The sequence below is a fragment of the Neoarius graeffei genome, chromosome 2, assembly GCF_027579695.1.
Source record: "Neoarius graeffei isolate fNeoGra1 chromosome 2, fNeoGra1.pri, whole genome shotgun sequence".
NCBI classification, from domain to species: Eukaryota; Metazoa; Chordata; class Actinopteri; order Siluriformes; family Ariidae; genus Neoarius; species Neoarius graeffei.
Genome location: NC_083570.1, coordinates 124,557,350 through 124,569,011, shown reverse-complemented (window position 1 = coordinate 124,569,011; position 11,662 = coordinate 124,557,350). Strand labels below are relative to the sequence as shown.

The 11,662-nt window shown below is 38.6% G+C and overlaps 1 long non-coding RNA gene across 2 annotated transcripts; it reads right to left on the bottom strand.

Annotated features, from left to right (window-relative positions):
- Positions 1–304: 304 nt before the first annotated feature.
- Positions 305–3,813, bottom strand: LOC132875422 (uncharacterized). Of its 2 annotated transcripts, none has more exons than XR_009651821.1 (4): positions 3,543–3,813; positions 1,504–1,710; positions 1,215–1,327; positions 305–981 (listed from the first exon to the last, which is right to left on the bottom strand). It is a non-coding gene; the product is annotated as an uncharacterized LOC132875422 (long non-coding RNA). The 2 variants fall into 2 exon arrangements; XR_009651822.1 differs by lacking the exon at positions 3,543–3,813 and adding an exon at positions 2,888–2,977.
- Between the last annotated feature and the right edge of the window lie 7,849 nt (positions 3,814–11,662).

The following is an 11,662-nucleotide window of genomic DNA, read 5'->3' as shown; positions in this document are numbered from 1 at the left end:
TGAATTCCCATGTGAGATCCATGCCTACCCCCATGTGAAACCCATGGAAAACATGTTATTTGCACATGGGAAATGTGTTTTGGGGCCAATTTTATGTGAATCACATGTGATCCCATATGAAACCCACGGGATCACATTATTTGCACAGGGAAAATAAACCTATAACTCCCATGTACAATCTTGCATACAGAAATACACTTGCTTGTAGTGTGTGTGTACTGTACAATAGAAAATGTATTCGTATTTAAAAAGACAAATCTAAACTAGTCATGGACGAGCTGGCAGATGTGTGAGAGGAAAAAAGTTACAGTAAGTAAAAGCATATTTACTTAGCATCACCCCTAACCCCAACCTTTGACACCAGTGATTATTTAACATGACACAACAAGGTCTGTGGATTTTTGGGGGGTAACTGGGTCATTAATTTTGTAAAGACACTGGTTTTAAGTTTTTCAAATGCATTTTTGGTGCTTTGAACACGTGACTAGTTCCATTATATTAGAGAGAAGGCAGACATCTCTACTGTACAGCCCATAACCAAAACTAGTCAACTCACATCAAAACAGTCCAGATGGAATTACAACAACAACATATCTCCAAAACTAGTCTGTCTCAGACTTCTGTAGGGACGTAAATATCCATTCAATGATTTGATTCGATACACAAGATAAACGATTTGATATCTCATGATACCTGGAACAAAACATGAATGAAGTATACTGTATGTCTGATTGAAAACATATGTTATTTTATCTTAAACATAAATACATGATGTATATTCCTCCTTTCCTTCATTCCCTTCTTCACCTTTTCCTCCTTCCATCCTTGGACAACAGGAGGGTTAATTAACAGACATGAAAATGGTGTCAGTCTTATCTAACTCCCAAAATGTCAAACTATTCCTTTAAACAAACTTTGAACTTTTCTGTAACTTCTGCATCGTCGCATCCCTCATCTTCTTGGTCTCCTCCAGATGGTTCCCTGTTTTGGGATTGAAAGATAAAGATTAGGGCAGTACGAATACCAGCCGATTCTGTCAAAGGTTAAATTCTTTTCTATCTGGATTTCCACATCGTTCTGCTATTCTCAAATGATGACCAATCTATACATTCATAGTCAAATATATAAACAGGCAGAAATCCTGTGCAGACATACAATCGGCCCTCTAGAAGCCATCCAAAACTGGATTTTAATCATCAGTATAACTTGGTTACCATTTTTCCTTCTCTGCTCGTCTCCGGATGTCTTTTAATTTTTGCGCCATGCAGGCCTTGATTTCAGTGTCCCCAACACCCTTGTGAACACTTTTGACATGATCTGTAAGAAACTAAATGAAATTGTATTTTAAATTAATCCAATAGTCGATTAGTCATTGATTAATTGTTGCAGCCCTACTTTGCATTAGGGCTGCTAATGACAAAATTGAAAATAAGCAAGATTTTGAGTTAACAAGCTGATACAATACCATTTTGCCCAACAAAAACAATATTCTGGCATGCTTACCAATCACTGACTTCACTTTGTCCACATCAAGCCACTGTCTTTTTTTTTTTCCCCCACAATCCCTTTTTTCCCCGTGACGGAGCACGTTGCCATCTCCTCCACAGTGAAGACAGAGTCCATCACAGTCCTTGTGAGTTTCTTATAGCCCTCACACCTTTGGGCATAATCCAAGGCAGTTGGGTTCATTAGGGTGAGGACAGATTCCTTCTGCAAAGATGAAATAATATTAGAATACATGTAATTCTAGAATGCCATAACAATATGTGAAGAATACATGCTATCTGGATTCAATCTCCTCACTGTGATGTCATCATCTTGTGTGATAGCAGTAGTGTTTCCATTTGACGTACAGTAATGTGTTTTGAGCGCACAATCTGTTTGTGTGTATGTTAGTGCACTATACTCAATACAAAAAATATATAACATTTATCTTTGGTTAGGAGGAGTCTGCGCACGACTCAGTGAAATTAAACTTTTGCTCAACAGAAAAGTGCCACGAGAAAAAAATAAAAAGAAAAAAAAAGAAAAATATTCCTGTCCCAAAAATGTTAAGACCTTTGAGTAATGAACTTAAGACCAATTTAAGACATTTCTAATGAATTGACATTTTAAGATCTTAATTTTAGATACATGAATTTAAGACTTTTCAAGGATTTGCAGATACCCTGATATAGTTGGGGCTTGCAAAAGGGTTTATTTAGGCAGGCCACCCAAACATGATAAATGTGGCAGATCACAGAATCCAGGGACACATGTCCGCCCGGGGGCATTTTGAGTTATTGACAGATTCAGAAAGTACAGTTTCTAAGCTTTCCACTGATGCCTTCCATGTGGAGATCTGACAATATTTGAAGAATGTGTGGCCTTTTGAAAGTGTATACTTTCCTAAAGTATACTTTAATGTTTTGTGGTTGAAAAATTACTCACACCGTACAAAAGAAAGATAGCACGATGATGACACAACTAACACAACACTAGTTTCATGTAAAGCCTCGGTCACAACCAGCCGTATGTGCTCCTACAGCCGGTCTACATGCAAAAAACGCAAGAAACGCACGGAGAGCACACATGAAACGCACGAGAGCACGTGTGTGAAAAGCACGAGAGCGCGCGTGTGATGTGCTGATTTTCGAGCTGCAGACCGGCCGCAGAGGCTCTTTGTCATGTCAAACAAACTCTACGGGCGCTTACGTTTTTTCAGGTTGCAAGACAAACTTGCGGCCAACGCGCGTCTTTCTCCATGAACAAAAAAAAAAAAAAAAACGCAGCGATTTGGGAAACGCCAAAAAAATCATACAGCCGGTTGTGACCTAGTCTTAACCAAACCACAACACTCTCCGTTACATGCAAAAATAACCACACAGCCTTAGATTAATAAACTTACCCCATCAGAAAGAGAAACGGCGCCTTGCACACACCAATGCCTCCGATGGAATGTAATCCTAGAACGGTCCGTGTATCATCCAATCATTCAAGTATTCCATTCAATCTGGAAAACGAGGTTGTGGGGGGTTTTTTTTTGGTAGAAATGATCTCCGATGTAAATACCGTGTATCTGTTTGCTTCGCGGTGTGTCACCTCCTCTGCGCACTGTTTAGTAACTCATTCCATAGTGAAATCACACGCCTGTATGCAGTTAAGTAGCCATGCGCTCAACTCCGATCATACAGCTGATTCGCAGAAAAAAAAAACAAATGACTTAAATCATCATGTGAATGGCCCATATGGTAATTTACCCACACCCCCCAGCAGGCTACAGTCCTGACAAAAACGAGACAATTTGCAACAAAAAATGTATGCTTTTCCAACAAAACAATCTATTATCTGAAATACTGATTGCATTCTTCAAGATCTCAACTTGCACATGATGGAAAAAAAACAAAAATCACAAATTTCGAAAAAAAATGCTTCTTTTGCGATTATCTCGGATTCGTTTCAGCCGACATGCGTCCCTGGCTTCGGTGAGGGGTCACAAATGTATGGCGAAACACTACATGGTCCATAAATGAAATTACTTCTCCTGACTATGTATGTGATACCTTCTCTGCTGCCAGATGACTGTTGCTGTTGGCAAGCTGAGCCTCTATGGCCTTCTTTATTGTATCTGCTAGCCCTACAATTAAATCAAAAGAAGGTATGACCATTTAACTATTCAAAATTGCCAACTGAGTTGTGTAACTTATTATATAGTATTATTACAAAATGGTCATGGAAATAGGTAAAAAGTTACTGCAATACCTACTAGGGTGCATCAGTTGCCCTCACTTTCATAAAATCTGATGCATTTTTGTTTGGGTGTTACTTTTCACCAATAAAGACATCCTGTAAAATTTTCTGACCATATTCAAAAGTCTAATGGTGGCACCATGAGGTTCATTTTTTGCCAAAAAATACTTATTTTATGTTTTCGCGTAAGGTTTGAATCACAATGTTGGACTCCATTTACTGATTTCTTGTGAGCCAGAGATGATGTTAAGAACCTTTGCAAGGGATTGAGAAGCATTAATGTGATTCATAATCCATTTGTATTGTTTAAAAGTAGTTGAACAATGATTCAATGAACAGCTAAAACTCAAACTGTACTTGATAATATATTTAGAATATGTACTAAAAATGTGTATCTAAGATATTTGGTATACTCTATAAGGTGCCATAATGTTTCATGAAAAGTGATCAAAATTTTGTCAGTCATAAAATAGCAGCTTTTTCCATAACTTTGAGCTCCTGGTGCCACCATTAAACTTGTGAATTTTGTCAAAATATTTCACCCAGTGTGTTTTCTTACCAAAAGGAACATAAAAACAAAAATGCATCATGATTGGAGGAACTTTTCATTTTTAGGGGGCAACTGATGCACCCTAATATCTACCCTCTTGCAGTTGCAGGTTTAACCGACGCAACCTCCTTATTTCCTTATCCTTTTCCTCCAGCTCTTTGATGTCATGTTTGGAGTCTGTAAGGCAAGGCAAGTTTATTTATATAGCACATTTCATACACAATGGCAGTTCAATGTGCTTTACAGAAGTAAAAACAAAAACAGTAAACAATAGAGAAATAAAATTACATAAAATAATTTTATCTTTATTCTAAAATAATTAATTAAAAGAATTAAAAGAAAATAATAAGAATTAAACAACAGTAGAAATAAAATATTAAAATGCCAAAAAGAAAAAGGAGAAAAAGAAAGAGAAAGGGAAAAAAAAAACCTAGCAGAATAAAATAGAATAAAGTTAAAGTAAATTTAAAACATGCAGAGAAAGTAAAGATTATAAAAAATGTAAAAATATTAATTATTTAACAGAAAGCATCTGAAAACAGCTTGGTCTTTAACCTAGATTTGAAGCTGCCAACAGCAGGAGCATTTTTAATGTCCTCTGGCAGTTGGTTCCATAGCTGTACTGCATAGTAGCTAAAAGCTGCTTCACCACACTTTGTTTTAACAACTGGTTTTAATAGTAAATTTTTCTGTTGCGATCTGGTAGATCTGATTGGGTTAGGCCGCTGCAACATATCAGAGAGGTAATTGGGCCCTGTACCATTTAGAGATTTGTACACCAGCAGCAATGCTTTAAAGTCAATTCTGTAGCTTACTGGAAGCCAGTGAAGGGACCTTAGAATTGGGGTAATGTTCTCTGTTCTTTTTGTTCGTGTGAGAACCCTCGCCGCTGCATTTTGAACCAGCTGAAGTCGTTTGATGGTCTTTTTTGGCAGGCCTGTGAAAAGGCCATTGCAGTAATCAACCCTACTAGAGATGAAGGCATGTATTAGTTTTTCCAGATCATGTTTTGACATAAGTCCTCTTAGTTTGGAAATGTTTTTTAGGTGATAAAATGCCGTTTTAGTGATTGCTTTCATGTGACTGTCAAAGTTTAGCTCGCTGTCAATGAAAACACCAAGATTTTTAACCATTTCTTTAGTTTTAATCCCTTTTGTGTCAAGAATAGTGGTAATCCTGAGTCTTTCATCTTTTTTTCCAAATAGAATTACTTCTGTTTTATCTGAGTTCAGCTGAAGAAAATTTTGTGACATCCAGCTATTGATTTGATCGATACACTGGTAGAGACATTCAAGGGGGGCATAATCATTAGGTGATAGAGCAAAATAAATTTGGGTATCATCTGCATAGCAGTGATACAAAATTGAATTTTTATTGATAATTTGCTCAAGTGGGAGCATATAAAGGTTGAAAAGTAATGGTCCAAGAATCGACCCCTGGGGGACACCACAGGTCAAGGGCATTGACGTTGAGGAACAATTTCCCAGGGTAACAAAGAATCTTCTATCTTTTAAGTATGATTTTAACCAATTGATAACTTTACCAGTCAATCCAACCCAGTGTTCAAGTCGATATAGCAGTATGTTGTGATCAACAGTATCAAAAGCTGCACTGAGGTCCAGTAATACCAGGACCGATGTTTTGCCTGCATCAGTATTAAGACGTATGTCATTTATAACTTTAATCAGCGCTGTTTCAGTGCTATGATTGGCACGAAATCCTGACTGAAAATTATCAAAACGGCTGTTTGATATCAAGAAGGCAGTTAATTGATTGAAGACAATTTTTTCCAGGATTTTCCCGATAAATGGTAGATTTGATATTGGCCTGTAATTATTTAACACTGAAGGATCCAGATTATTTTTTTTAAGAAGGCGCTTTACAACAGCTTTTTTTAGGGACACAGGAACAACACCAGTCTCCAAGGATCTATTTATAATTTGAAGCACATCTGTAATTATAAGATGAAGAACAGACTTAAAAAAGTTGGTGGGCAGAATGTCCAGTTCCGATGTTGAGGAACTGAGATTTTGTACAGTTTTTTCAAGAGTCTCATAATCAATTAAACAAAATTCTGACATTGTGTTAAAGTTATCTGTGTCATTGGTGATTGCAGTTTTTCAATTTTTTGCAACTGAGATATATTATGAGAAATATTCTGCCGTATTTTATCAATTTTACCTTTGAAGAAGGATGCAAACTCATTGCATTTATTAACTGAGAGAAGTTCAGGTGCTAATTGTGGTGGGGGATTAGTTAGCTTCTCTACTGTTGAAAATAGCACACGGGCATTGTTCATATTCCTGCTGATGATATTGGAGAAGAAAGACTGTCTTGCTTTACGAATTTCATAATTATAATTACAAACCATCTCTTTATGGATTTGATAATGGATGTGAAGTTTAGATTTGCGCCATTTTCTTTCAGTCTTTCTACATTCTCTCTTTAGCAGTTTAACAGCCGGGTACTGCTTCCATGGTGCTTTCTGCTTATCATTGACTCTTTTTATTTTGAATGGAGCAATATCATCCATAATTTGGGTCATATTTAAATTAAAAAATTCCAGTAAATCATCTACAGAGTCTGACATTTTGGTTGAGTTCTGAGAGAGAGCTTGCTTAAAAAGAGCACGTGTTGTCGTTTATGACTCTCCTGCCTATAGTCGTTGAGCTATTCTGAATGTGAGGAAACATAGAAACTTCAAAGAAAACACAGAAATGATCAGATAAGGCCAGGTCAACAACAGTATAAGAAACAGTAAGACCCTTTGTGATGACGAGGTCAAGAGTATGACCACGAGAGTGGGTCGGTCCCTGTACATGTTGTACTAGGTTAAAGTTATCAATAATTGCAAATAGTTCTTTCTCCCCTGTAGTCTTCAGGGCAGAAAGAAAAAGAGCACACGAGAGAAGATAGAGAAAGAAGATGCTTAAAGGAGGGAGAATTTTGGTAGCATCTTGGGTTGTCAAGGGTGGGACAAGGTACAACACCACAACAAGGTAGGAGCACAGGGAGAAGATTACAGTAAAAGGTCACTGAAAATAAAAAAAAGATAAACATGTTTTGGACAGCATATCTGTACCTTCTGGTGTTGTGGAGTCTCATCATCACGGTCAAGATCTTCCAAAGTGATCTGACAAAATACATTGCAAGAGATTGGACAGGAGATGGTATGAGTGAAAAGAGGGACAAAAGTTAAAGAAAGGAAATAAGTGACAGAATGATATGTAAATACTCCAACATAATTTAAGTTAGGGCTCAACAGTTGATCGAAATATTATAGACATCACAAAATGGCAAATTGCAATATTCAGGAGCTGCAATGTTTTGATCAAGGTGAAATGTGTCATAAGACCTTACTGCAGCAGATCAGGGTTTGAATCCAGCCCCGGACCATTTGCTGCATATCATCCTCTCTCTCCCCTGCCTTTCCTGACTCTTTCTACTTAATCACTGTCACAGAAAGCTGAGATGCCAATAATCTTAAAAAAATAATACAACCCGGATTCCAAAAATGTTGGGACAAAGTACAAATTGTAAATACAAACGGAATGCAATGATGTGGAAGTTTCAAAATTCCATATTTTATTCAGAATAGAACATAGATGACATATCAAATGTTGAAACTGAGAAAATGTATCATTTAAAGAGAAAAATTAGGTGATTTTTAAATTTCATGACAACACCACATCTCAAAAAAGTTGGGACAAGGCCATGTTTCCCACTGTGAGACATCCCCTTTTCTCTTTACAACAGTCTGTAAACGTCTGGGGACTGAGGAGACAAGTTGCTCAAGTTTAGGGATAGGAATGTTAACCCATTCTTGTCTAATGTAGGATTCTAGTTACTCAACTGTCTTAGGTCCTTTTTATCATATCTTCCGTTTTATGATGCGCCAAATGTTTTCTATGGGTGAAAGATCTGGACTGCAGGCTGGCCAGTTCAGTACCCGGACCCTTCTTCTACGCAGCCATGATGCTGTCATTGATGCAGTATGTGGTTTGGCATTGTCATGTTGGAAAATGCAAGGTCTTCCCTGAAAGAGACGTCATCTGGATGGGAGCATATGTTGCTCTAGAACCTGGATATACCTTTCAGCATTGATGGTGTCTTTCCAGATGTGTAAGCTGCCCATGCCACACGCACTAATGCAACCCCATACCATCAGAGATGCAGGCTTCTGAACTGAGCGCTGATAACAACTTGGGTCGTCCTTCTCCTCTTTAGTCCGAATGACACGGCGTCCCTGATTTCCATAAAGAAATTCAAATTTTGATTCGTCTGACCACAGAACAGTTTTCCACTTTGCCATAGTCCATTTTAAATGAGCCTTGGCCCAGAGAAGACGTCTGCGCTTCTGGATCATGTTTAGATACGGCTTCTTCTTTGAACTATAGAGTTTTAGCTGGCAACGGCAGATGGCACGGTGAATTGTGTTCACAGATAATGTTCTCTGGAAATATTCCTGAGCCCATTTTGTGATTTCCAATACAGAAGCATGCCTTTGTGATGCAGTGCCGTCTAAAGGCCTCTGCATGCTCTTGCGACAAGGCTTTCGCAGATAGCTTTTCGCAGACAGTTGTAATTTATCGTTGAGCGGGGAGTAATAGGCGTGCGCGATGTTATTCACTGCCACAAGGCAAGGGGGCGCGAAGTCGCGAAATGGCTAGGAGTAGTTGGTGGGTGTGGTTAGTGGAGTGTTTATCCTCCGGTTACTTATAATGACTAGAACTGGAGTTGTATAGATGTACGCATAGACATCCTATGTCTGTGGATGTACGTACTTCCTCGATCAACCGCTCTTCGTGCTGCTCCATCTTCACTCGTGTTTTTAAAAATGGCGGTCGTGAAAACAAACCAAACCGGGAAAGTAGGGAAGCGGAAGTGTGTGTACAGCGGATGTAGAATGGACCAATCAGAGCCCTCTTGTCTGCGACGCTGTCTGCGAGGCTTCTGTGGTGGTCACAATTTTTGGGAGGTGCGCGCAGAGAGTCTGCGAAGGTGGGGGGGCTACGCAGACGCCATCTGCGACGCCATCTGCGAGGACTGGGTTGTCAGCATAAATTGGCCTTCAGGGCCCAAAGATCACGGGCACCCAGTATGGTTTTCCGGCCTTGACCCTTACACACAGAGATTCTTCCAGATTCTCTGAATCTTTTGATATTATGCACTGTAGATGATATGTTCAAACTCTTTGCAATTTTACACTGTCAAACTCCTTTCTGATATTGCTCCACTATTTGTCGGCGCAAAATTAGGGGGATTGGTGAGCCTCTTCCCATCTTTACTTCTGAGAGCCGCTGCCACTCCAAGATGCTCTTTTTATACCCAGTCATGTTAATGACCTATTGCCAATTGACCTAATGAGTTGCAATTTGGTCCTCCAGCTGTTCCTTTTTTGTACCTTTAACTTTTCCAGCCTCTTATTGCCCCTGTCCCAACTTTTTTGAGATGTGTTGCTGTCATGAAATTTCAAAATGTATCACTTTCGACATTTGATATGTTGTCTATGTTCTATTGTGAATACAATATCAGTTTTTGAGATCTGTAAATTTTTGCATTCCGTTTTTATTTACAATTTGTACTTTGTCCCAACTTTTTTGGAATCGGGGTTGTAATACCTTTGCCCGCTTTGATGTCTTTTGTAGATCATCCTCCACTATCTGAAAAACAAGTATGAGTGGAAGGGTGTAAAAGGTCAGAATTTATGGAGGGTTGCTGCACACTTTTTGAAATCAAAATGCTTTTAAAGTTTAAAAAAAAAATCTAAATAAGTGTTAAATAGCTCTACATTGTTACAGCCATCACTGGCTTCGAGTGTTTTGTCAGAAGCGTGGATCCTCCACTCTGCCGTAAACAGAAAAAACATTTTCTGGTATCCCATTCCCTCTTCATCAGCCAATCAGGAGAGAGAACCTCACAAATTTCTTTTCCGTTTACTGCAGAGCAGAAGGACCGGGAGACAACAACATACAATTGTAAATTAAGCACTGTAGTGCTACAGTGATGCCCAGTCTACACATCATATTCTCTCGGTGCTAGGGAACAGGTTTGCATATTACAAAATAGAGGAAAATCACATCATTTTAATTTCATGCATTTTCAATGACAATTAAGTTTAACAATACCTGATCGAACTCATATTGCAATATGTCATTATATGTAGATTAAACAGACCTATCAGATTTGACTATTTTCAGGGCCATATATCTCAATAATAGTGAAACAACATACCTTTGACTTTGACATTTTGTGTCTCTCCAGCCATTGTCTCTCCTCTCTCTTTATTTCCCCAAGGCTCTCTATTTTAAAATAATAAAGCAAAAGAACAGTATTATTTTTTAGCAGGGATTGACCACCTAAGCTATGGACCAATTTACAGTCTACGTCATCAAGAAGCTGCGCGCGCAGCCGTCTTTGTTTACAAACAGTAAATGGGTCTATACATAGACATATAAACATAGACGCTGCATTGAGCTGGTGGCCCGTTGCTGGGATACGTCAGAGTGTCCGCCATATTTGATGTGGCAAATCTTCCCCGTAAACCAATGCAAGTAAATGGACTGAACTTCACAAAGCCCCTTTCTACAACAATATTTAACTCGATGCCTTTTATTCACCCATTAAGACACACACGTATATATTTGGGAAACAAACAGGCATCAAAACAACACGTATAACTTTTAATGTGATGGTTATAAATAGTGTGCGAAATCCCCTGTACACTGCAAACTAGTGACAGATACGTGATAGATAGCTCAGGTAAGCTAATCAGTCAGCATACCGTAGCAAGCTACCAAAACCTGAGGCCACAATAACCAACCGACAAGACTGAATATGATAAATGATGGAAATAGTGGAAAAACTGGAAATAGTGAATGAAAATAAAAATTTACTGTTTTATTTATTGAGTCACCACACAGACCTACTCTCGTTGAATAAAGTGAGCTGAATGAGCGCCAAACTGAATTCGGCCAGGTTCTAACGTCATACCAAAACAAAATACATCACTGATTCCTTCACATTCAGAAAGGTTAAAAACATTCATCATACGTTCAAAAACGTTCATCATAGTGTGGCACTGTATTCTCTAATTCTCACTGCTTATAACTCTACACCTCCCCGGTGGAGATGAGCTGGGAAACTGAAGACTGAAGGAACAGCTCCCTCTCTGATCCTGACTGTCTGACCTATTCTGTCCAAATCCTCCGTTCTGAAGTGTTCACTGCAGAGCATGGATGACGCAGTAGCAGAAAACCCTTCCCGTCGCACAGCTGTCTCCACTGCTTTTTCATGGCTTTATTTTTGGGAAACCTACATAGTACGTGAAAAGTTAGCTAAGCAACTAACAACAATCAGCGTAGTTACGAAGGAAATACTTCG